The sequence below is a fragment of the Choloepus didactylus genome, chromosome 14 (assembly GCF_015220235.1).
Source record: "Choloepus didactylus isolate mChoDid1 chromosome 14, mChoDid1.pri, whole genome shotgun sequence".
In the NCBI taxonomy this organism is placed as follows: Eukaryota; Metazoa; Chordata; class Mammalia; order Pilosa; family Megalonychidae; genus Choloepus; species Choloepus didactylus.
The window spans coordinates 57,689,146-57,714,459 of NC_051320.1; the positions used below are offsets into that span (position 1 = coordinate 57,689,146).

Consider the following 25,314-nt stretch of genomic DNA (forward strand, 5'->3'; position numbering starts at 1 on the left):
ACATAAGAATTGTTGAAAGATTCTACTCATGTATTTTCCCAGCAGAAATGACAGTGGCAGATGCTAAACTAACTGCTTGTGATTCTCATTTTTGGAAATACAGTTTTGGAATATTCAAGAGTTTCAGTGTATCCCCTTGAGCTGCATAAAACAAAACCATTTTGTTTTTAAATATAGTTTTGTTTTTGTGGGGTTTTTTTTTGTATTGGAACACATTTCTCTCAAACATGCACACTCATAATTCAATTTTTATTGCTATTTCATAGGCTAAGTATTTTAGATTTTTTATGCTTCCCATATTTACTTAATGAACGTGAATTAAGTGAATTTTTTGCAGCAATCTACTAGAAGAATATTACATTATTGATCAAATCATTTTATTTATAAAAGTCAGACCAGGTCAGGGTTCTGTTTTATTTCATTAAATTTTATACTACAGAGCATGTACTTTTAAAATAAATCAGTCTGACACATCCCAAAGTACTTTGGACAAAGAATAAAAATATATATGCAGGCCCCACCCCAAGAAGCTGGGGGAAAATGCAGAGGTGTTGGGTTTCCTCATCTGTATTGTTGCTGATGTTCTCACAAACAGTGAGGACTGGTGGTTTGATGTGACGAGCCCTCTATCACGGGACTTGCGCTTATGAAGCTTGTTACTGCAAAGGGGAGGCTAAACCTGCTTATAATTGTGCCTAAGAGTCTCCCCCTGAGTACCTCTTTGTTGCTCAGACGTGGCCCTCTCTCCTAAGCCAACTCAGCAGGTGACCTCACTGCCCTCCCCACTAAGTGGCATCTGACACCCAGGGGAGTAAACCTTCCTGGCAACGTGGGATATGACTCCCGGGGATGAATCTAGACCTGACATTGTGGGACTGAGAACATCTTCTTGACCAAAAGAGGGAGGTGAAATGAAATGAAATGAAGTTTCAGTGGCTGAGAGATTCCGAATGGAGTCAAGAGGTCACTCTGGTGGGCATTCTTATACACTATATAGATAACCCTTTTTAGGTTTTAATGTATTGGAATAGCTACAAGTAAATACCTGAAACTATCAAACTCCAACCCAGTAGCCTTGACTCTTGAAGACGATTGTATAACAATGTTGCTTACAAGGGGTGACAGTGTGATGGCGAAAATCTTGTGGCTCACACTCCCTTTATCCAGTCTATGGAGGGATGAGTAGAAAAATGGGGACAAAAACTAAATGAAAAATAGGGTGGGAGGTAGGGGATGATTTGGGTGTTCTTTTTTACTATTTTTTTTATTCTTATTTTCACTTTTTCTGGTATAAGTAAAATGTTCAAAAAATAGATTGGGGTGATGAATGCACAACTATATGATGGTACTGTGAACAACTGATTGTACACTTTGGATGACTGTATAGTATGTGAATATATCTCAATAAAATTGAATTTTTAAAAAAAGCAATGGAAGGTTAAAAAAAAAACTGCGTGAAGAAGCATGATATTCCTATGAATCACATTGCCTGGCAGGTTACCAAAGACAACTTTGCCACATTTGATTTTATACTATGTATGGATGAAAGCAATCTGAGATATGTGAATAGGAAAGGTAGTGAAGTTAAAAACTGCAAAGCGAACATTGAACTACTTGGGTGCTATGATCCACAAAAACAACTTATTATTGGATATCCCTATTATGGGAATGACTCTAACTATACCAGCAGTGTCTTAGGTGCTGCAGAGCAGTTTTGGAGAAGTCACAGTAAAGCTGCATCCATTCGTTGCTGAAGGTCAACAGTGATTAACATCTTTACAGTGATGTTCTAGGTTTCTTAGTCAATCAGTGTGTTAAACATGTAATGTTTCATAGCTCAAGGCCACTTTTTTTTAAATTGACTTATTGTTTTTAATCTTAAAAAATAATTGTAGATGGAAATCAATGTTGTGTTTGGCAGAAGACTTAATAAAAATCTTTGATTAAAAAATAAATAAATAAATCAGTCTGATATTCTCCTATTTTCTGATACTGGCAGGATATTGTGAAAACCCTGCAGGTGCTAAAAAGTAGTCAAGATCTGATACAACATACTGAAGAACTTTGGAGACAAGTGCTCTCATTTACAATGTAATCCCTTTTAAATGTAATAAATATGATTACTATGTGACATGCAATGCCAGGTGTCTGAGTAATAACGATGAAAAAAGCAGACCTGAGACCGACCTCAAAGAGCTTAGAGTCTAGGGCAATGCTACTTAAAGTGTGGTCAGTAGACCAGCACTACCCCATGACTGTTTCTTACCAGACTGCAACAAGGTAAGTACAGATATTGAGAGCAATTGTTTAGAAACTTTCACAGCAGTTGAGCAATAATGTACCATGAAACGTAGGATCAGAGGACTCATCTTGTTGAGCTGGGTACAGACCAGTTTGGATATTACCAGACTTGCCCAATGACTCTCATGTGGCAGCATCTAATTAGGCATCATGGACAGGAAGACACGTATTGGCCTGAGACAAATTGGAAATTAAAAAAAATCTAGTTCTTTCCACAGATGGCTTGAGAAGCAGTAATTGAGTGTTTTCAAAGCATTATAGGAAAAGAAAAAATAGAGATTAATACCAACTGAAAAAATCTGGGAAGGTTTCATAGAAGAAATGATTCTTAAGGGTGGATAAGCATTTGAGGGATAGAGGCAAGAGCAAAGGGCATTCCAGCGGAATGAAACAACATGAAAGAGCTAGGCAGACAAAAAAATGCAAGGATATGCCAGGCTGCTTGTTTCATTGTCGTTGGAATATGATATGAGGGCAGGGGCAAGTGGAGGTTATAGAGATAAATCTGAAAAGGTAGATTACAGCCAGTTAGTAGAGGGCCTTGAGTGCCAAGAAAAGGAATTAAAATCTTATTTTTGAGAAAATGAGAAGTCCTTTAATATTCCTGAACATCTTAGTGACAGGAAAGAAGGCTCTATTTTACAAGATAATATTGGCTTCCTTTGGGAAGAAACACTTTGGGGCAGAAGCCTTGCAGTGAAGTAAATAATAATAAACAGAAATTTTTAAAATTGGTTAATGGTGTCATATATTAGTTACATGTTGAAACATATCATCTTACATTCTCCCATATACTGCAGAATGGTAAAAAAACTCCTTTATTAGATCTAATCATGTATGATTAAAGTGATTTTGAAATGCCATTTCTTAGTGTAATAGAGACAGAGAGAACACATTCTTCCCATTTCCAGAAACTTTGACTAAACTACAGATATTAAGGGAACATTAAACAAATATACTATTATAATAAATTACACTAAAATGTCAAGTACTGTCACCAAAGGACATAAGAACTGCACTTCTTTTCTCTATTTTTCTTGACTACCTTTAAAACAAGAATTGAACTCATTGAAAGTGCCTCATTTAAGTTCCTATGTGTTACCAAAACGCTATTAATTTTCATAGCTGATTGAGTTGGAGTCTTTTGTGGTGTTAAGATTCCCATAAATGTAGCTTTAAAAAAAGTAGTTGAACCACTAAGTTTGAGGGCAAAATTTTATAAGGTTTTAACAAATAAAAGGAAAGTGTTGAGGAGAAACATCACAGTTAGGACTTACCACGTTTGCTGAAAGTTATGGCATCTAGAAGTAGACATGTTTGCAGCACGAATATAATATAATGTTGAAACAGCAGCATTCTGAGTTACCGATTATGATTACTAAAGCAGTGGTTCTCAACTGAGGGTGATTTTGTTCCTCAGGGGAAATCTAGCAATATCTGAAGATGGTTGACATGGCTAGGGGATGCTACTGGCTCCAGGGATGCTGCCAAACATCCTCCACACAAAGGCCCGCCCCTCATAACAAAGAATTATCTGGTCCAAATGTCAATAGTGCCACAATTGAGAAACCCTATACTAAAGAATCAAACTAACATTTCCATCATTCCTCTTATATCTAACACTCTAGGCACATATAAAAATAAGCATTTTAATTCATATAATCTAAAAATCAGAAACAAGGAAATTCCTGAAAATCAAAACAGATAATAATTATACCTCCTTTCATCTAATGAACTACCTTCTGAATTTTACAACCAAGACCTGAAAGCGACCCTCACAGATGCCCTGGTTTGATTCCATCAATGTAATATTTTATATGCAGATATGTAAACATTTCATCAGGAAGTCTTCAAGCAGATCTTCAGAGAAGACAGGCAAAATTGAAAAACTCAAACAAGGTTTCAGGTATGTATCATTTTCTGGGTTGTAAGCCATTGATGATTTTAAGATGCACCATCAATTTAATAATGGCTTCTTAGAGTGTAGGAAAGAAATACCTCTCCTTAAATGTGTATGTTGATTTTAAGATGCAAATCCTGTTTTAGAAAATTTAGAAAATTTATTATGTATACAATAAGGTATACTAAGCTCTTTTTGTAAAAAGAAACAGAAAAGCTCGGAATACTCTGGGTCTAAGATGCCTCTCAATTAGTGTTAGACTCAGAAATTTTCTTTTAAGGTTTTTCATTGCTCCCCTCATCCTCCTCAACACTCCAGGCAGAGATGGTGCGGTACAGTGAGGGCAGTGGTACTACTAGCTCTGCAGAAACAAGAACAAACTAGTACAAATCCCACAGCTTCCCTCTGGTATTTTCCTCCGGATGCTTCTGTAAAGTCTGACTATGAATCACGTGCCATGAAGAATAGCTGTGCTGAGTGTCGTCTTAGCGCTGCTAGAGCATGTAACTTTATTTAGCTAAACAGGGAAAACTGCATTTAGTTGCAATACAATACATATGTTAAATCATTTTTAAAATTCCATCTAAAGATTACCCGCACCCACACCACTTATTCAGAAACAAAAACTTACTATAAAGCCTATATATTTGCTTATTGGTATATTATCTGCCTTTGCCACTAGAATGTAAGATCTGTGGGAACAGGGATTTTCTCTTGTTTTTATTGGCTGAATGAGTTAATGAATGAATGTCTTCTACCAAACAGCAGAGTCATTATAAAATTGCAAAATCCTTTCATTTTATGGTAGTGACAAGAGAGGATAGGAATCACATTTGTGTTATAAAGTGCCCATGTTCATTTTTCCATTCATTTGCTCATTCATTCATTTCTTAGGTCTTTTGTGCTCTGGTGTCCCTGCCACCTCTCTAGCCTCGCCTTACACCATGCCCCCTTTTTCTCTCCAACAACACTGGCCTTGGTTCAGTTCCTGGTCTACCTCAGTGCTCCCTTCTACCTCAGGGCTTCTGCCCAGGGCACTCTTCCAGCCATGCCCAACCTCTTCAGCTTTCTTCAGGGAAGCCTTCCCTGATCACCACTGAGATTAAGTGCAGCACCTGAATGTTACAGTTTCATAGGTCTCCATTTTTTTCCATCTTAGAACTTATCACATTTGTAACAAATGTTTCTGTGGTTATTTGGTTAACGTCTCCCCTTCCCCTACAACGTGCACCTGTAGACAGAAACCATGCTCGCCTTGTTCACCTCTAATATCCCCATCATCTAGTATGATGGCTGCCACATAGCAGGTGATCAATAAATATTTATTGAATGAATAAATGAATTATTCTTCTAAGAACATGACCTGTTACCAAGTATGTGAATCCATCTTATACCATATCTTTTTCTTCAGGGATCAAGTTAAAAGGTATTTATTCAACACTTCTTGATTAATTGAAAATAACGATCACTTATCTACTGCAAACTACACTCTCCTTATATTTACATGACACTAAAATAACTTGTTGCGAAATTGCTGGTAGATAAAACTGCTCTTTTTCTATTCTCTTTCTACATACGAATGAAAAAGCAATTTGTTTTTTTTTTACTGAATTTTTTAACTGTTATTAAGGAAATATCTGGGTAGAAGAGGGTTGGCAAGAAGTTGATTATTTGGATGATCAGTATTTGTCTCCATGTCTTTATTTGAAAACATCTGGAAGCATACTTTATCTGCAGGATAGTTGGTGTCCTGTGGTCCCAAAGTCTGAGAAAATCTCTCCCGTTTACTGTTCCTGAACGGAAGGTATTCTAATGACAAGGTAGGGGTTTTCTGGTATAGGAGAATATATGAGAAATTATAGACGAAGTAGTGAGCTCCTGGGATAAGAGGATTAAAACAGCATTTTTTTTTTTAAGAGGAGGAGGAAAGAGGTCTTCAGTGTAGAAACTGCAGAAAAATGTAATTCCATGTAACACCATGTAACTAAAAAGCTTGGGGATCCAGACAAAATGATCTTGCCTGGGGAGCAGAAGAGAGACGCCCAAATGACAGAAAATCAGTAGTAATTATAAATCTAGAGTCTATTCCTATACCTCATTTCAAAATAGTTTCTTTACATATATCCTCCCTATCTATTGTTATCAGGATTTCTGCCACCAGGCAATTCTTGAGCAAAATTCCAGAAAGCTGAGGAAATGTGGGCAGGGCTTGCTAACTTAGGCCATCCTTTTGGAAAGCCTCGGCTAGGAAGGATGGACTGTTATAGAGGCCACCCTGTCCCCTGCCTTGTCCAACATGCACTGAAATCAACAGTAGTGCAGCAGGGAGTGGCTCCTTCGTTTCATTTTCCCAAGAGCTTTTCTGTCAATTTCTCAACCAAATCATCCTCCTTTGGATCTGGCAGACGCTATGAATCTGTGGCACAAGCTCCTGTCATGTAAACCAGAGATAAAGTAGAGCTTATTTTGGGCTCATTGTGGAAGGGGGAATTACTTGCTCCTGAAATCACAGACAGAGATGAGAGACCTGGATGCTGGAGGAGGGGTAGAGAAGACCAGAGGCCAGTAGCAGATACGCCAATTCTCCACACCTCCATGCCGAGGGTTGTTTTAAATTATACACCTGCTTTATTGCCTTTGGGTAAGAATACACATTTTCCTATTATGTAGTTTGATGTCAGAAAGCTCTGAGGAACTAATGCAATGGCTGCTATAATTTCTACAGTTGCAATATCCAATAGATAATTTAACCAGAGTATCACAGGAAGAGAGAGCCTCTCAGGCTGTCTGAGCACTATCAGTTTGAATGTATAGTTCTATCTTGGCCTCAGGGAGAAATGCTAGAGGTTGAAACTTAGTTCTCAAAGTCATGAGAAAAAAAATAGATTTCTCTTAACATAACTTCAAATGTTTTCTTAGTATTCTATAGATCCCATTACAAGAACAGGCCTATCAAATTTGGAATAAAGGGTTTTCACTTTCTTGTTATATCCAGATGAATTATGTTGCTCATCTAATGTTTAATTAAACCAGAGACTTAAGGAGGATGAAGGAAATAGGATGAAAAAGAGCTTGAGTCCATTAAAGTTTCTTTTTACATCAACTTATCTCCCTTCTCTATCAGCAAAATATTGTTCTTGCCCACATTTATTTTATTTTCGTCATTTGTTCTTCATACAAACCTATTTGGCTAGTTAAGTATTAGAAAAATATTCATACTTTGCTTACAAACAGCCATATAAAGTATTACAAAGCCACCTTGCCTACAAATCTTGGCTGGCTCTCATCAGGGGCCATTAGCTTATTTTGGAAAATTTCCAAGAAGTTCATATACCAGTAGATTTCCTTTCCTGAAAAGCCAATTTCCTAAGTATTCAATGAGATGGTTTTTGAGATCTGTATCAACAAATTAGGAAAGCAATATTGTCCCTATTTTAACAGGAAATTCACTATTGCTCTTGCTGCTACCCCAATTAAACTATAATAGAATTTCAAAAGAATATTTTCTGAATTAGAAACCATTCCATCTACCTGAGGCACAATATCTTTCTCAATTTTTCATACCAAATGAATAGATTTTGGAAAGTAAGGAGGACCACGTATTGGCTTTTTTTCAGGAAGCAACAATTCGGTTTTTACTTCGTTAGCACATCCCCTAAGTTTTAGTAAACCTCTTATTCTTAAATAAGGTTTACATTTAATCAGAGTCACCATAGGAAAGAACATGATTTTTAAAAAAACGAGAATGGGTGCCCAGCCTTCTTTTCCATTACACACATTTTCAAGATTTAAAAATAGAAATGCATACCCCATGACAAAGCTTTAATGCCAGAAATGAGCTAGCATTTCCCACTCACCAAATACAAACACATAAACACATAACCTAACCAGGGCACAACATCTCTGCATTTTGAGTCATAATTTATACAGCTTAAAACCATGGTATTTTAGGAGGTTAAAAAAGTAACTCACAGTATGCAGTCACACAGCACCTTGGATGGCAGAGCCTTCCACAGCAGCACGACAGACTTTATCACCACCAATTCAACGGCCCTGCAACAGAGATCACTCATAATTAATGAATATTTTACTGGAACATTTGATGGCTCAATGTTAGGTAAAGCTATAGCTTTTATTTCCTCTGTAGTTGGCTTTGCAAACAGGAAACAGGAAACACACCTACAAGAACACGGGCCTGTCATTGCAGCCTAATTGGTCTTTGCCTCAGAGTACTCAGCGGTGAGTCTTCTACCACTGGGGTAATAGGCACAGTCCTGCAAAAGAGCAGGATTCACACCCTAGCATCCCACAGTCTTAAACCCTTTCTTTGGACAGATGCTATGCAGGCAATTCACTCCAGGAAGAAACAGGCATTCTTAGCTCACCTGTATTTTATGGCCTTAATCTATAAAAGGACTGTAGACTTCAGAATAAATTCATTTATTCTGAAAAAAATATGTATATATATGCATATACAATATACTAAATGGCATGTTATTTAAAATATACAAATTATTGAAATTATAAATAACATATATTAAAATAACCTAATATGTATATATTCCTGGACTATATATAGAAACTATCATTTTGGGATCTTTTGATTGCAAGCCAGAGATAAACCCAACTCAAACCTGCTTATACAAATAAATAAATAACAAAACAAGGAAAATATTGGGCTCAATGACCTGAAGAAGAAGAAGAAAGAAGAAGGAGAAGGGGAAGAAGAAGGAGAAACAGAAGAAGAAGAAGAGGAAGAAGAAGAAGAAAAACCACAGAGATAGGTTTCAGAAAACCAGAGGTTTGCTACATCATTTGATTCTCTGTACTTCTCTTGGCACAGGTCTTCTCTGGCATTGAATTCATTCTCAGGCTGCCTCCCCTCATAGTGCAAAAATGGTTGCAGCAGTTCAAGCCCACACATCCATCATCCAAGAGGACAGTGTCAGTGTCACGGTGTTCTCAACAAAAGTTCTGAGATCACTCAGATTACCCATTGTTGAATCAGTCCCTATATTCTGGGGTCTAATATCCTGAATGGCTTAAACTTAAGGATTATCACTGGGACTGAAAGCAGGCACAGGCATTCAAGATATTGGGAGGAATGTGAAAGGCAGAAATGGATGCTTGGGAGGAAATCAACAAATGTCCACCAAAACAATCTTCTACAATAATATGAATACTGATATTTGAGAATCTGTACCCATGAAATCACTAGTTACTGGGTTTTCTGAATATGTCTGAAAAAGAATGAGCTGAAGTTCAAAAGATATTGATTACCCAGTGCTTTCATTTAGTCAAAATTTCTATTAACATTGAATTTTCTCCCCAAGAAAAAATAGTTCAGAATATTGCCAAGTTGATTGTAATACATTTTATAGCATACCAAATGCTCTTGAATTTGATCTTCAATTTTGTCATTCAAACAACCCTGCCAGGAGGCAGGCATCCCCTCTAGAAGCTTAGAGAGTGGGGCAGACATTGCCAGTTGCCTATGCAATGTCTAGTTTCCTCTTCTTCTTTATAGGACCTTGATTTTGTTCAGGATATCAATGTGCCTTGTTAAAAACTGCAATTCAACAAAATACACACACACACTAACTGCACTTCCCAGCTTCCTTTACAGCTAAGGATGAGCAGGTGGAAGAGTTCTGGCCTTGGAGATGTAAGCAGAAGTTAACTTGGTGGGGCTGTTGAGAAAACTCTTTAAAGGGGGGCTAGAATTCACTTTTTATTCTTCGCTCTTCCTCTTTTTCATGCCTAGAACACAGATATAAGGCTGAAGGAAGAGCAATATCTTGCAGTCATGAAGTGAAAAACATGAGGACAAAAGGCACACATTGTGAAGACTACGCTGAAAGAAGAAGCTCCTGCACTAGGCTGGGTTTGCCTGTTTCTGGGTTTGTTCAATGAGGAAAAAATAAAACTCTATTTGGTTAAGCCAATGAAGAAGGGTTCTTATTACACACAGCTGCACAGAATCCTAACTGAAACAGAGAGTTTCCACAACCAGGTAAACACCAAGCAAGGCTTAAAACCAAGTCTCTTGACTCCCGGTCCAGCAACAGGTCCGATAAATTGCACTGCCTCTCTAAAAGCAGATGCCATCCTCTCAACTCTGTACAAATAGGCATTTTAAATTTATGTTTTCTTTCTCACCAAATAGCTCGTTGAAATGGTCTGAGTCATAGTTCAATGGTGAGAAGATATTCACTGCTTTTGTTTTGGTTTCTTTGGCCTTTTTAACATGTGACATTCAAGGACTTGCAGAATTGCTAAGGCAAGAATGCCTTGCTACAGCAATGGAAACATAGGTAGTTTTACCAACATATACTTTCAAGGCTGTGTAAGGGAGAATTAACCATCTTTCCAAACCTTTCTGTGGATGAAGGGTTTTTTTTCCCCTTGACTTTCTCCTTCACTGGGCTATTAAAAGAGAACAAAGCTGTGATGACGGTTAGAATAATTTAATGAAAGAAAAGTCAAGTAGGAGCCATACCCAAAAATCAATTTCACAAGTATTAAGGACTTAGTTGTGGAAAGCAAAACATTAAAACTTTTAGAAGAAAATATGGAAGAACATCTTTCTGACCTCAAAATGGGAAAGAAATTCTTAAGGCACAAAAGTGCTAACCATAAAAGAAAAGATTGATAAATTTGCCTCCCATTACACTAAGAGCTTCTGTTCATCAAAGGGTATGATAAAGAAAGCAAAAATACAAGCCAATATACCAGCCAATATCTGAGACAAGTTTGCAACACAGAAAACCAACAAAAGACCACTGTTCAGATTATATAAAGAAATGTTACAAATCAGTAAGGAAAAGAAAACATACTTGAAACATGGGCAATAGCTCTGAAGAAGACAAAACAGATGAATGGTGAATGGACATATGAAAAGATGTGCAACCTCAGTTGTAGTTAGGAAATGGAAATTAAACTGATAGTGGATGTATTAGTTAATATAATAACTTGGGAACTGTTTAACCTTTTCTTAGGAAGTTGGATATTCATATTCCCTCCAACCTAGCAATCTACTGCTACACATATTTTTTAGAGAAATTCTTGCATATTTGCACCAAGAGATATACACAAAGTGTTTATAACAGCTTTATTCAAAACATCTAAAAGCTAGATTTAACACAAATACACATCAACAAGAGAATAAAGAAATAAAGAGTTGTATCACACGGTGGAATATTATACAACAGAGAAAAAATCAATAAACCACAGCTACATGCCACAGATGAATGAACTTTAGAAACATTGTTTTGAATGAAAAAAAAGCATGTATCAGGTGACTACATACACTATGATAACTTTTTAAAAATGAAGTGCAGTAACAATATTTCGTTTAGGCAAACCCATACGTAAGACATCTGTTTTACGGTTCTATGTCATTTTATCACATGTGTATATTTATGTAACCACAACTGTAGCAGCATACTGTTAATTCCATTTATATGTTATTTACCGTATAATATTCTTGAAATAACAAAATTATAAAGACAGAAAACAGATTGGTGGTTGTCAGGGAAAAGAAGAAAAATGTTAAATCAATAATCTAAGCTCCCAGCTCAAGAAACTATAAAAAAGAGCAAAATAATCGCAAAGCAAGCATAAGGAAGGACACAATAAAGAGCAGAAATCAATAAAATAAGTTGAAAACAGAAAAATAATAGAGAACTCAATGAAACAAAAATCTGGGTCTCAGAGAAGATCAATTAAATTGACAAACCACTAGTACCATTGACAAAGAAAAAAGAGGACACAAAATTACCAATATCAGGAATGAAGCAGGGCTATCACTACAATCCTGCAGATATAAAAAGGATAACAAGGGAAGGAATGCTACAAACAATTCTACACATATCAAATTGACAACTTAGATGAAATGGACCGATTCTTTGAAAAATGCAAACTACCATAACGTGCCCATTGTTAAATATATAATTCAAATAACCTAATAATTTAGGGAATTGAATTGGCAATTTAAAAATTCTGAAAACAGAAATCTCCAGGCCCAGATGGGTTCACTAGAAAATTCTACCAAATATTTAAAGAAGAATTAACATCAATTCTACACAATCTCATCCAGAAAGTAGAAGAGATGGGACTTCCCAATTCATTTTAGGAAGCCAGTATTGCTCTGATATCAAAACCAGACAATATAATACACAGAAAAAAGAAAACCACAAACCAATATCTCTCTTGAAGGGAGATGCAAAAACCCTTAACAAAACATTAACAAACAGAATTCAGCAGGATAGAAAAATAATTATACAACATGACCAAGCAGAATTTATTCCAGGGATACAAGGCTGGTTCAATATTTGAAAAGCAGTCATTATTAACAGACTTCAGAAGAAAAATCACATGATCTTGATAATTCATGCAGAAAAGGCATTTTACAAAATCAACACCCATTCACGATAAAAAAGTAACTCAGAAACATTAGGAACAAGAGGATCATCGGATATATGAGGCAAAATGAAAACCCAGAGGGCTGACTTCCATGCCATTGCTTGGGTCTCGTGGTCCCCAGCCAGCCAGACATCTATTCTTCACCTGTCAGAGTTGTCTTACATTTGTCTTCTATATAACATCCAGGGGTTTTAGCTGTACTTAGTGATAAGACTAGGGAAGAGTACTTTTCCTCCATCTTTCCAGAAACAGAAGTCCTTACAATTTTTTGAAGCAAGAGAAACAGAAGGAAACTAGGCAAAATTATATTAGAGGGGCAGAGGGGTTGACGTAAGTTACTGGTGATGTTTTTGGATTGGGTGCCAGGTTCAAAAGTGTGCATTAGGTTAGTAACATATAGTTACATATATTCTTGAGTATACATACTATTACATTAAAGAAAAAGTGAAAAAAAATGAATAAATCAAGTCAATACATCTCTCTTCTGCTTCCTAGGAAATTAACTATATTGATGGGCAGGGAAGGGGTTTAACGACCGCTGTTGACTGACATGACAGCCTGGGAATGGTCCGCTTCCTTCCATCCAGCCCTCTGTTAGAACATGTCCTCAAGGTCAATGTGGCTGCTCAGGGCATGGCTACCTCCAGGCACCAGGCAGTCGAGGCAGGAACGAGCAGTGTCTCAGCACTAAATTGAGCCCTAGTTCACTACTACACTGCAGAGCTTTCCTCCTTTGGCCACGCCACCCCTGGCCCCTTCCACCCCTTCCTCTCCTATTTGAGCCTGTTCAGCCTGTCTTACTCCAGCCCTTTGGCTCCTTTAGAGCCCTGATTCTTTGCAAGGATTTTCAACTCTTCTTTCCCCTGGCATCTGCTTCCTCCTGATCTCTGCTTGTTTACCTGGCCTCTGACACATTTTTGCCTACAATATGACATTTCTTCAATGCATGGCTTTCCTGACCCAGCTCCTTGGCAGGCCCCCAACCTAGCTAAACACCACCTAGAGGTTCTAATTGTTTTGCTTTCACCAACACTTGTGTTGCTTTCTGAGGCTAGTGGAATACCACTGATCTGTCTTCTCTTTGAGGGGTGGGGGAGGGATTGATTTGAAAGGTTCTTGGTCTCCTCTCTTTAGGAGATGCTCCTCTGAGGTCACCAGCTGCTCCTTATGCATACTGCTTCAATCCTAAGCCCAGCACACAGAGACAGGAAGAGAAAAGGGGTGGGAGGACAAATTAACACTGAAAAGCTTGATAAACACTAACAGCAAATACTAAAAATAACCAGGCAGCAGTAGTCTACTTTTAGGAATTTCATTTGTGCCTTTGTGTTGGGGGCCTGGGGGAGGGAGAGAGAGGGCTGGGAGAAGGGGCTGGAAATGTTATTAATGTTCTCTGGAGGTGGATGCACTGAAGAGCTTCCCTAGGCAGACAGTGCCACCCCACCCCCTCCCTTAAATAACTTTCTTTTTCTCAGCTTTCTCAGGCTTCCACAGCTCTGCAAATGGCTCCCTCCCTGTGCTGCTAAAGGCATCCCTGCTCTTGCCAGCAGAGAGAAAAAGAGACTGAGATTGCAGGCTGCCTTGCTCCTCCCTCTCCACTTTTTGCAGAACAGCCTCAGCACCTTTTGACCTGTCTCCTGAAGAGCATAGGGCAGAAAAGAGAGAGTGGTTGGGATCAGTGTGTGCTGTCTGTAGCTCTCTGAGTTCCTGGTATGCTGGTGTGGCATGGCAAAGCCATTAACCCACATGACATGATCTGCATGGTGGGAGCAGGAACTCTCAGACTAGGAATTACACATGTCCACCAAAATGCCTGCTGCTGGGCATCCCTGCTGTCCCCTTCCAGGTCTGGGGACACAGATAAATCGCCAGGATCCTTTCAGAGCCAGGGCCTTCTGGCTGAACAAAACAAAGAAGAGCAAGTCTGTTCAATTTTGTTTGAGTCAAGGTCCTTCCCTAGTGAGAAATTCAATTATTCTATGAATCGATATGGATAGCTAGAACTGGAGAAAGACACAGCATGAGGCAGATAAATGGCTCTACCGTGTGTGAATTATAAGTACCTTTGAGCTCCTCGTCATATCTGGCCTCAGCAATCAGCAAACAAGGGAATATCTAAGCCTGAGTCTTCTCCTTCTGCTCCCCTAATCACTCTTCCATAAAATGCACTCTCAATAGCATAATCTGAGAGCAAAACACAATAAAAAGCCTTCTTCCCCTTTCTCTTGTTTCAAGATCTCCACATCTTCATCTGTCTCCCGCTCCTTCCTCCATGACTAGGATGAAGATGGAGACTCCATGCAAAGGTTAACCCTCCATTTATGTCCAGGTCCTCCCCTCCAGCCTCATCTACAGCTCATTCCATCCATTATCCCCACCACACCTCATAAACATCTTTAGAATGTCACCTTTTGGGGCCATCCCCTAAGCTGGAAAATAGCCTCAGCTTCGCCTGGTCTGCAAACCTGCCTTCCATTTTGTTACCCCTTTAGGCGTCATCATCCCATCTCTCTCCTTCTCCTTTCCACCACACTTCTTAAAAGAGCATCAAAACTTCCTCCGTTTCCCTTCTTTTATTTACTCCTTAACCTATTGCAACCAGACTTCCATCTGACTTCTCCAGGGTCCCTAATGATTTCCAGATTGCAAAATGCAATGGCCTTGACCTTTCTGCTCAGGCCTCCTGAAACCCACTCTGCCCTTTGATCCCCGGATACTACAACTTCCCGGGGTTCCTGAGACTCCTCTCTGTTCCTAGGTGGCTTCTGCGCTCTCTTCCTTTTCTGTCCATTCTGTAATTGTGGGCAATCCCCACATCCAAGGTTGCCAGGTTTAGCAAATAAAGGTACAGGATGCCCAGTTAAATTTGAATTTCAGATCAACAACGAATAATTTTGTAATATAAATATGTCCCAGATATTGCATGTGTCATTCTTATACTAAAAATTGTTTGCTGCTGATCTGAAATTCAAAAATTTAACTAGGCATCCTTTGTTTTTTACCTCACAATCCTATTGTAGTTGTTTCTTTAGCAAATGTCTCCTGTCTCTAGAGGTACTCTCCTGACGATGTTTTCTATGTCCACAGCTTCAATGATTATGTCTTCTCTGTTAATTCCTAAATCTTCATCTCTAGCACTAATCTCTCGCTCTCCCTCTCTTTAGCTTAGGGAAGCATTTCTGTCTTCCCCTGGTTATTTTACCAGCAGCTCCATCCCATTATATGTAAAAATGAACCAAGTTTTGACCCTCAAACCTACTTCTCTACCTGATTTCTCTATTTCTAATAATACTTGCTCCAACCTCTCAATCACTTCAATTCCAAATTTAAGATCCCTTCTTAATCAAATAGCTGAGTCTTGGCTGATTTTAGCCTCCACACCCCTACCTCCAGCACTCTCAGATCTGTCTTTCCTCCCATTTCCAACGATACTACTGACCGAGGCTTTTGTCACCTCTGTACTACTGCAAACCATACTAGTCTATTGAAGTAGCCTTCTAACTAGTCCCTCTACTTCTACTCTCCTTCACCCTCTACCCCACTCCACATGCTGCCACTCAATCAACATCCTACTTAGAGCCCAAGTGTGGGTATGCCATTTCCTTGATCAATGAAGCTTCCTCCTGGCTACTGGTTAAATTTCAAACTCCCTAGGCAGCATTCAAGGCCTTCCATTATTTGGTCTTTCTCCTCTTACTTCTGTGCTCTCCTCCACGCACCCCAAACTCAAGGCAATCAGAACATGATGCCCTGGGCTTCCTGTCTCTGCTCACACTCACCTCTCTTACTTTTAGATTATTTTGAGGGACACTCCTACAGCTTCTGCATACATAGGAGCTCACTAAATGCTTGTTGAATTACTGAAGTTGGTCAGGTCTAAATTATCCACATTAAAGGAATGAAGTAATTAAATCCATGAATCATTTGTGTGATAATGAGCTGCATGCACTTGTTCACAAACCCATTGTCTGTTCATTACCAGTTACGGGTGATGCCAAGCTTTTGCCCAGCTTGTCTCCGGTAGGATTCTGGGAGGTACACATAGATACAGACTCTGCCCACCCTCTGCTGTCTCTCTCACTTTACTTTTTGAACTATCCCCTCTTTATTTCTATATTCATTACTTACAGATGGAAGATACAATAGTCTCTGTATAGGTCCAAGCAACTATACATTCTAAACTGCCTCTAAACCCACATTCTGATCCAAGACCATCTGAGTGCATTGACAATCTAAATCAAGGTTCACAAACTTTTTGTTACTGGCCAGATAGTAAATATTTTAGGCTTTGCAGACCATATAATCACTGTTGCAACTACTGAACTCTGCCACTGGAGCACAAAAGCAGCCATAGACAATGCAAAAACAAATGAGCATGGCTATATTTCAATAAAAATTTACCTACAAACACAGCAGCCAGTCCTCACAGGCCATTGTTTGCTGACCCAATTTAAATCAAGCTTCTGATGAATGACTTACTTCATATTTTCTTTCTAAGCTATATCTTTCATTGTAGTTACTTGATTGGAAAGAACAGTGGAATTTCAGTTGGTGTTGGTATAGTCTCAAACTCAGGACCCTAGGACTGGTGACAAAAATAAGGAACCGGGATTTGAAAGCCCCTCTGGGCCTTTTTCTCCCAGCCCAGGGAATATGACCCCAAGGCCAGGACTAGGGGAAGGCAAGGAGTCCTCAGGCCACTTGCCTCAGGAGGAAATTTAAGTGGGGAACCAAAAAGTTTAGTAATCAAGATAAATAACATCTTGATACAATATTTTTAAAAATCAACGATCCTGATCCTGTCTTCATTTAAAATGTTGATATTTTGTTCATTATGAATGCTTCATATTTTTTTTTAAATCAAAATGTCTTAATTTTGATTTTAAAAAATATTGCATTAAAACATTCTTTATATGATTACTGAGTTTTTTGGCACCCAATTTAATTTTGCACCATGGTGAGTGCCCTCCTCATCTCCCTCCCCTGCCCCAGTGCTGGCCCCGGGTCAGCCTCTGAGTTCTCAGCACCATTTCATTTCAGAGAGTGACGTACATCTATTTAATGTTACTTGTGGACTAGTTCATTCCTCTTGGCTGCTTTGATATCATTTTCAGCTACTTGGATCGATTTCATTCATGGGGGGATTTGAAGCATGTGTAAACTCTTGAATCAGCCTGTCGAAAGAGTCACTTACAAAAGGGACTTCTTAAGGAGAGAAGAGAGCAAATACCTATTGCATGCCAGGTGGCACCATGCTAAGGAACTTTATGTTCATCATTTCATTTCATTCTCAATGACAACCCCATGAGGTTTGATTACATCCATTTTTATGGATGAGGAAACAGAGGCTCAGGTAAGCTGAGATTATAGAAAATGTTAAAGCCAGAATGCAGAAAATACAAAGAAGCTATACATTTTGGGCCCGGTTGAGGCACTTTCTTGCCTTTCTATCTTACATTTACACAGCACCTCTTGTGTTTATAAAGAGCTTCAAATGCTTTAACCCACTTAAGCTTTACACTAACCCTTTGAGGAGAAAAGTCTTACATTATTAGCATCATATGATAGGAGGTGTCTGCTTGTGCGATGTGATTTAAGACATGCTAGCTTGTGGACCAATCTTTTTGGTACCATTATAGAGGTGAGGACATTGATATTCAAAAAAGTTAAGTAACATAATCCAAAGTCGCCAGCTAAAGAAGTGGCAGAACCAGAATTAACAAGCCAGGTTTTCTGAGGCCCGGTGAGTTGTATTTTTCATAATACCTTTTCCATCCTGGAGGAGAACACCCAGCATAGGTATCTTTGACCCTATACCATTAATGTTTACATAGCTGTGAGTATCCCTAAAAGAATAATAACTGGGACTTGAAATTTTGATGGGAGGAAATTAGCAAGCAGGGGAAGAAGCATGAAGTATTGAGTGCTACCTACCCTGATAAAGAAGGCCTGAGGTAAACAGGGGAGTCAGAAGCAGAGAAGGGTAACTGGAGATGGGATAGGGGTTGGGGAAAGTAGGAGCTGATGGAAGGATGGAGCCTTGAAGACACTCAGAAGGGCAAGGCCAACCTTGACCATGGTTGCCACTTTGCCAAGGGCCATCCTTCTTGGTGCCAGGAGCCATTGTAATTGTAATCAAAGCTATTTCTGCTCAACCCTCTCCCCACACCCCAACCCTTTTGGACCCCATGCTTCAAGAAAACAAAAGAACAGCTTCCGGTTTCCAGTTCCTATCAAGGGGAACATCACCATGCAGGAGGGAGCGGGGCATCAGCACATCCTCTGCCTCAGTTCCAGCCTAGTGCTGGGGCAAAAGTGGCAGGAGCTCCACTTGGAAAGAAATCACATTTCATGTTACTCTGGGCAACTTGAAGGAGGTGTCAGCCCACTTGAGAAGTCACACCTGGTATTATATCTCAGTAACAAGATGCACAGCAAGCACTTTCAAGCGTTTAAAATACTTGAATATGTCAAGTTTTGCAGTTGGTCACAAGTTCCCAATAGCCATGTGCCTCTATGATTGGGGAGGCACCATGCCAAGCTGCGTTTCCACCGGGCAGCCTGGCTCCCCCATTCTTCAAAATCTAGCAGCTCACAGATCTCCTCTGGCAATTTTAACTACATAAGAATAGAAAACACCCCAGGCAGAGTGTGAGAGACCAATCTTGTAAACAGCAGGATGGCAAGGTGTAAACAGGGATGGAAAGAAAATATGCAGCCCTTTAAAAAATCATTGTTTTTAACAAGAACAGTAATATGGGAATAAATTCAGCCCCAAATATCATGGAACAACAAAAGCTCAGAGAAGTATTAAATTGCAAGCCACGTGGTTGCAGGAATTTGCAATGATCCACTCCAATGTGCCAACTTGTCCCTTTTGGCATCTGGCTTGATTTTACAAACTCCTCTTCCAGTTTTATATGCTTGGCTGCTTTTCTGTTTTGTTTTGTTTTTTTCCTTTTATGCACCACAGCATTTCTGAGGCTCTTGCAACTTTCCTAAGTCACATCTTAGTTATTCCTCTGACCCCATAAACAATGTTGCATTGGAGAACCACAAACCACAATATTTCCATCTTTCATTTGACTGAATCATGTTCTTGCACGCAGGGAAAATACGCTCTTGGTAAATTCTCTATAGGATCATTGTGTCGTTAGGAGATTTAGTGAAGCAAAACTCCAGCATTTTCCATCCTTTCAGTCATTCTGCTAATAATTGAGCACAGAGCCTGTACTCGACGCAGTGTCTGGGAATAACCAGAATTAATAGTCAGACCTTGACTTTGAGGACCACATGGTGCAACGGAAAAGAAAGACTCAGAAACAGTTACGATATGGGATGAAGCTGCCTTTACCCTCAGCTGTACGGTGATGATGAGCATGGGTTCCACTCCTACTCTTCACTGCTCCCCAGAAGGCTGCTTCCAAACCAAAAATGCCTCTCTCAGCCAAGTGACAAAGGGATGTGTACCTGGAAGATGAGCTAGCAGAGGTATTGGACAGCCTCAGTGCCTTCCTGTGGGGCAAAGAAGTCCACCTCTTCCATGAAGTTCTCCTGCATCCTCAACCATCTCCTTTGTTGCCTTGCTCTACATACCTGTTCTCAGCTGCAGACTTACACAGTGCCTGGCTGAACTTAGAATCCTCCCCAGCTCTAATTATTATTGATGGCACTCATATACATCATGTTTACTCTGTGCCAGGAAGGGCACATATATTATCATACTGACTTTTCATAATATTCTTGAAGTGAGCTTTCTTATCCCTGTGTTACAGGCAAAGAAAATGAACCTCAGAATATTTCAGAGACTTGCTGGTAAGTAGAAACACTGAGATTAGAACCTAGGACTATGCAATTCAAACTTATTTTAAACACTGATCTAGATTGCCTTCATAGGCATGCATAGTCTAATTCCTCTGCTAGGTTATTCACACCTTACAAACACAGAACAAGATTTCTACTTCTTTAATAGTCCCCAGGTGGGGTGGACCTATAAGCAAGCAGAGTAGGTGTCTCCTGTGTGGTGTGATATAAGGGAGGCAGGGCAAAGATGGGCTAAAAATATCTCCACCATTGCCTATCACAGTGCCTGAAATTTAGGCCTTCAAGGCTCTCTGGGCTTCGGGACTGCTCCCTTAGAACCTGATTGCCCTGGGAGAAACTAAGACGGCGGCTAGGTGAGACAGGGCAAAAAAACACCTCCGTGAAAAACACTAGATAAAAACCAGAAAGTGACCCAGAATACCGGTTACAGTGATGCGCCAGCTGGACGAGGTCTGCTAGTTCCACAGGGGCCGTATACTTGTTGAAACCGGGAGTCTGCATTCTGAAACGAGTGAGTAAGCTGGCTGGAAGACCCACAGCCGCGCAGTGGTCTGGGGAAGCCAGGGCTTGGCGTTTGGAGACCGGCTGGCTCTTTTTTAAAAAAAAAAAAAGGGAAAAACCCAGGAGTGACTGCAGTTGCAATAATGTGAACCACGCAGTAAAACACAGCAAGAGTGGGCTGGGCCGGCCTCTTGGTGTCTAGCCTGGAAGACAGCCTGCTGCAGATACCCTCAGGGCCGGGGGAACGGAGGGGAGAGCCGGAAACAGAAAGAAATCCCGTGGCTAGCAGCTGGCTTCCTGGAGGGCTGGATAAACTCCTGCCCGGGGCCGTGCCCACAGCCCAGAGCCCCGCCAGTTGTCCCAGAGCTGGGAAGGAGGAACTATGCGAGGAGGGGGGTGTTGAGACGCCCCGTTCGGTCATCTTTGCATCAGGCTGAGAGCGCCCCTGCATGGCCCGGTGGCCCGGGGCTTCCCTTGAGGGATGGCGCGCACTGGTGACGTAGCAGGCATTCCCTTGGCAGAGGTCCTGGAAGATCGCAGCTGGGTGGGGGGACCTGTTCAGAGAACCCAGGGACACTATGCCAAGTCCGGTGGTTTGTGGGACAGCGAGAGAGAGGGTCTGGGGCTGAAATGAAATGAAGGCTTAGACTCTTGCGGCGGCCTTGAATCTCCGGGAACCTGGGGGATTTGAACATTAAAGCTGCCCTTCCTCCCTGGCCACCCAGACACATGCCCCACATTCAGGGCGGACAGCTCCAGCAACACACCCAAACTGAGTTCTCCAACTGAACCCCACAAGAATCATTTCCCCACACATCACAGGGACAAGATGGAGAACTGACTTGAGTGGTATAGGTGACTCACAGATGCCATCTGCTGGTTAGTTAGAGAAAGTGTATGCCACCAAACTGTGTTTCTGAAAAATTAGATTGGTATCTTTTTTTTACAACTTGAAAGAACCCTATCAAGCAAAGCAAATGCCAAGAGGCCAAAAACAACAGAAAATCTTAATGCATATGATAAAACCAGACGATACAGAGAATCCAACTCCAAACACACAAATCAAGATATCAGAAGAGACACAGTACCTGGCACAATTAATCAAAGAACTACAATCGAGGAACGAAAACATGGCAAAGGATTTAAAGGACATCAAGAAGACCATGGCCCAGGATATAAGCGACATAAAGAAGACCCTAAAAGAGCATAAAGAAGACACTGCAAGAGTAAATAAAAAAATAGATCTTATGGAAATAAAAGAAACTGTTGGCCAAATTAAAAAGACTCTGGATATTCACAATACAAGATTAGAGGAAGCTGAACAACGTCTCAATGTCCTAGAAGTCCACAGAACAGAAAATGAAAGAACAAAAGAAAGAATGGAGAAAAAAATAAAAAAAATTGAAATGGATCTCAAGGATACGATAGACAAAATAAAACATCCAAACTTAAGACTCATTGGTGTCCCAGAAGGGGAAGAGAAGGGTAAAGGTCTAGAAAGAGTATTCAAAGAAATTGTTGGGGAAAACTTCCCAAAACTTCTACACAACATAAATACACAAAGCATAAATGCCCAGCGAACTCCAAATAGAATAAATCCAAATAAACCCACTCCGAGACATATTCTGATCAGACTCTCAAATACTGAAGAGAAGGAGCAAGTTCTGAAAGCAGCAAGAGAAAAGCAATTCACCACATACAAAGGAAACAACATAAGACTAAGTTGTGACTATTCAGTGGCCACCAGAGGCAAGAAGGCAGTGGCATGACATATTTAAAATTCTGAGAGAGAAAAATTTCCAACCAAGAATACATTATCCAGCAAAACTCTCCTTCAAATTTGAGGGAGAGATTAAATTTTTCACGGACAAACAAATGCTGAGAGATTTTGCCAATAAAAGACCTGCCCGACTTCAGATTCTAAAGGGAGCCCTACCAACAGAGAAACAAAGAAAGGAGAAAAGAGATACAGAGAATTTTAACAGACATATATAGTACCTTACATCCCAAATCACCAGGACACTCATTTTTCTCTAGTGATCGTGGATCTTTCTCCAGAAGGGACCATAAGCTGGGACATAAAACAAGCCTCAAGAAATTAAAAAAAAAAAATTGAATATACTCAAAGCACATTCTCCAACCACAATGGAATACAAATAGAAGTCAATAATTTTTGAACTGTAACTCCACTGTTTACTTCCTACATGATATAAAATACACAAACTCTAAGGACAAATCAATGGTTTTGAACTCAATGTAAAATATGTAATTTTAGACAACTATATAAAGGTGGGGGAATGGAGGAGTATAGGAACATAGCTTATGTGTCCTATTGAAGTTAAGTTGTTATCAAAGAAAAACAAGATTGTTATGGATTTAAGAGGTTAAATTTAAGCCCCACAGTAAACACAAAGAAATTATCGGAGAATATAACCATAGAGATGAAAAGTAGAGTATGGGTAAAGAGAAATGGGGGAAGGGGCAATGGGGAGTTAAGAAATGAGTGTAGGGTTGCTGTTTGAGGTGAAGGGAAATTTCTAGTAATGGATGGTGGGAAAGAGCATTACAACATTCTAAATGTGGTTAATCCCACTAATGGAAGGCTAGGGAGGGGGTGGAATGGGAAGATTTAGGCTGTATGTATGTTTCCACAACTGAAAAAAAAAAAAAAGACATTCTAAATAGATGACAATTGAATGCCAAGGATGAACTCGGATGGGATTGGAGGATGGAGAAAGGAGGCTCAAAGAGACACAGTTGAGACATAAGGAAAAGGAAATATAGAATGTAAGCTTTGTATCATTGTTGAATCTTTTACTTCTTAGCTGAGCTTAATGGGATTGCATAAAAAATGTTCTTGTTAATGGGAAGTGTATACGTGAATTATCATGTATGTTCAAGGATGTGTGCATCTAACTCTCATATGTTCAGAAGACAGAGCAATAGATGATGGATGATAGATAGGGAGGGAGGGAGGGAGGGAAAGAAATAGCAATGTGACAGCATGTTAAAGTTGGTAGATTGGGCTATTGGGGGAGGGGGTCAGTGTATGATGGAATTCTGTGTATGGGGTTAGTATTGTTTTTGCAACTGTTCCTATAACTTTGAATTTATTTCAAAATAAAAATAAATAAAGAAAGAAAGAACCTGATTGCCCTAGCAGGGATAATATTCAGCTGATGCCTCAGTGAGGGTAAGGGCCTCAGAGAATGAAACATAGGAGAGATGCCTAGAAAGAAGCCTGGGATCTCCAGAAATTGGCAAAGTGGTCCTGAAAGGCAAGACATTTTGTTTGGCTGAGCCCACCTTTGTGGCAAAGCACATGGAAGATGTATAATCCACTCAATTTGAGGGAAGCTGTTTTGATCAGGTGTAAGAGGAGGAGGTGTGCAGGATGGTGGTGGGGGGCATCCAGTGCTGAGGATGCTGAGCGTTGGGAAAGCATAAAAGACAAGAAGGCAGAACCCTAGCCCTAAAAGAGCCCACAGTCTCTTTGAGAGAAAAAAATATCAATACAACAGTGGATAAATAAGATGGGATGACCAAGTACCAAATATGTGTATAATAGGAAGTTTAGAAAAGGAGAGCTCAGTGTGGAAGAAGCAGTACTGACTTCACTGGGGACATGGGTACCCCAATAAAGAAATTACACTACTAATTAAAGACATATAATGAATGAGTTAATGAATGCCTGATTATGCCAAAACAATTCCTACACTGCCACAACCAATTGCTACCTCAGCAGTCCCAAACGAGGAAATCCAACTTGGATTTAATCACATGATACAAAATGTTGTTAGGATGGTCTAAAAACAAAACCTGAAGACAAATGTAATGTACAGAAATTCCATTTAAAAAATACATCTCTTCAAAATGAGCCAAGCTCTTTTGATAAAAGGATTTCTACTGATCTAATAGTTGCTCCAACCATGTAAAATCCAGAATTTCAGTAAAAGGTAAATGTACCAGACTTACATGTTAAAATACATGGCAAATAAATCTGATGAATCCAGTAGGCAAGCTCCCTGGCGGAACTCGGCTAAAACGATGAGAAAGAGATCTGATTTGGCTATCACAGGGCAACACCCTTGGAAAATTCCTAGGGCTTCCACAGGATTCAGCTCTGATAAGAATCACTTTGTTCTCTTCCAGCCAAAGACAGATACGCTTATTCTGGGCTTTCACTTAATGCTTCCTTCACAAGCAGGAAAGGTTACTTCTATTTACTCTAAATTACATTTTATTTCTTAAAAAGACACAGTTATTTAATTCTTATAAAGCAAACCACCCCAAGGAAGAAAGGAAGGAAGCAAGCAAGCTTTGACCTTTATTTGCTAAATGAGTTATTTAACCAATAGCTACAG

At 39.7% G+C, this 25,314-nt stretch overlaps 1 protein-coding gene across 3 annotated transcripts in view; it reads right to left on the reverse strand.

Moving 5' to 3' along the window:
• Positions 1-25,314, reverse strand: part of NCALD (neurocalcin delta) — a 313,506-nt gene that overhangs the window by 178,884 nt on the left and 109,308 nt on the right. For all 3 annotated transcript variants that reach the window (XM_037802654.1, XM_037802655.1, XM_037802656.1), the window contains one exon: positions 8,174-8,254. The gene's annotated coding sequence lies outside the window, so the exon portion shown is untranslated. The remainder of the gene's footprint in view (positions 1-8,173; positions 8,255-25,314) is intronic.